The sequence below is a fragment of the Belonocnema kinseyi genome, chromosome 1 (genome assembly GCF_010883055.1).
Source record: "Belonocnema kinseyi isolate 2016_QV_RU_SX_M_011 chromosome 1, B_treatae_v1, whole genome shotgun sequence".
Lineage (NCBI taxonomy): Eukaryota > Metazoa > Arthropoda > Insecta > Hymenoptera > Cynipidae > Belonocnema > Belonocnema kinseyi.
In genome coordinates, this window is record NC_046657.1 from 86,904,701 (window position 1) to 86,906,961 (window position 2,261).

Here is a 2,261-nt window from a genome sequence, read left to right on the forward strand (position 1 = left end):
AAAGAGGGAGCTCTTCTTAATATTTTGGCACCAAAATCATGTCGATACACCTTACCGACTGCGAGTAAAGCCACCCACGCTTTAACTTGACAGACTGTACATAAAAGAGATTGATGCCGCTTTGGAAAACCAGATATGCTATCTTATCTGGAAAAAATCGTGTGACAGCTAAGAAGGTCACCTTTCAGAGAGGTGTCTTTCAGGGCGACGCCATGAGCCCACTCCTCTTTTGCCTTACATTATTGCCACTATCTCTAGCACTTCGCCATTCCGAAAAGTACTATGGCGGTAAACCTGCAGATCGAAAGAACAAGGTCAGTTATGTATTTTACATGGACGATCTTAAAATCTATGCTAAAAACAAAGATCAACTATGTCTAACTCTACACGGAGAGACTCTCTATATCAATATTTGATTAATTTTATATGTATGATTAAAATAAAGGCAAGAATTTAGGAATAATCGGGGTTGTGCTATAAAAATTCCTACTATAATAAGAGATAATGGTATTTCTTCATGTATTATTATAAACTCAAGCGAGCAAAAATTAGTATTCACGTTTAGAAAAAGTCTTATTCACTTTTTGAAAATGGTGAGTGTGAAAAACTGATAATGGTAAATAACAAATTTTGTAAAAAATATCGTCAAAAGTAAGAATTTTACGTAACATAAGTTGTTAGAAATATACAAAATTTTAGTATTCAGTGGTGTAGTTGAGGCCCGGCGGTGTCACGCTACTATTTGTCGCTCAGAAAATGTTTCTAGTTAGTATTAAAAGCGCTATTTGCACAATATTGAGAATTTAATTTTTAAAGACAGAATGAAACCCAACTTTAAGACAACGAAGCACCATAAAAAAATATATATGGCAATAGAAATAGAAGGTGTATAAAGTGTCATATTTAAAATTTCCGAAACTCAATAAACTGTTACTTGATTCCCCGGATCGTAAATTTATCTCAACGGTTTTTCTCAATTGTCCATCCTCCATGGAGCGATGGTCGGTGTACGATTAGTAAAAGACTTTTGTATGTAAGCAGGTACAAATTTTAAACTTAAAAAAATAAATAATTTTTAAATTGGTGATCTTAGAATCAGATATGCGAAATCTACCTTTTTTTATTGCTGGCATATGTAACTTGTTTGAATAAGCTTAAAATTTGAGCAGTTTTACTTAAGCAGATTCTAAATATATTGTTTTTGAAGTGTGCACTGAAAAGTTTAAAAATTGTTCAATTTCGTCACTTTGGCCTGTTTATGAACAAAGATAACCCGCTTGAGAGGAACAGTCAACGTGAGAACGGCGATAGTTGACCATAAAATAGGCTAATGGGCCAATCAAAATAGACGGGGTAGAAGATGTTCTACCAAAAATTTAATTTTATCATTATTGTGTCTTGAAAGTCTACACTGTATATTAAGAATTCAATCTTAGGAAAGGATGAATCCCACTGCAGGGCTACAATAAACTTATATTTATGGCAATGGGTAGATTATACTATTTGGAACTTCCAGTCTAAAGTAAGTATTTGTTATAGGATTTAACAGTTCATAGTCTATATTTTCTTAAAGATGTTATGGTTTTCACCAGGGTTAGTAACAGTGTGTTCAGACAAGTGATTGGCTTGTAATTCTTCGGGTCAGCTAAGTTGCCTATTTTTGGCAGGAGTTTTGTGCGCCCTTCCACCAACCACTCTGGAATTTGCTCTTCCGACTTTAAATATGAGGTGAAAATACGGGCAAAATACTGATGCGTTAAAGGAAACTTCTTCTATCAGAAGGTCTTGATACCATATGATCCCGGAGCGGAATAGTTCTTCATCCCTCTAAATACTTTTTTCACCTCTTCGGTAGTGATGGGTGGGCATTCTTCATCAGGTGTTACGAGGACATCACACGACTCCTTGAAACTATTTATGTTATCTGAGTCTTCGTCCAGTCTATGCTGCACTTCGTAGACTTCTCTTCAAAATACTTCAACAGTATGCTGCCTGATGGTCAGCAGCTTTGACTTGTTAAAAACTGGGACACGTACTATCTTGCCCAGTCTATCTTTATGATGAGTTGATGCATTCGTCTTTTGGTTTTATGATCAACCGTTGGTTTTGTGTTACGGTTCGCATCGGCCAAAGCTCTTGCTGCATTATACACGCAACAATTGATAGTCCAGATGTCGGATTCTTCGGACAAATGTCCTTAGTATCGACTCTCTTTCTCTGTTGCCGACATTGTTCTGGCTGTGGTAGAGTAGGTTTTGAAC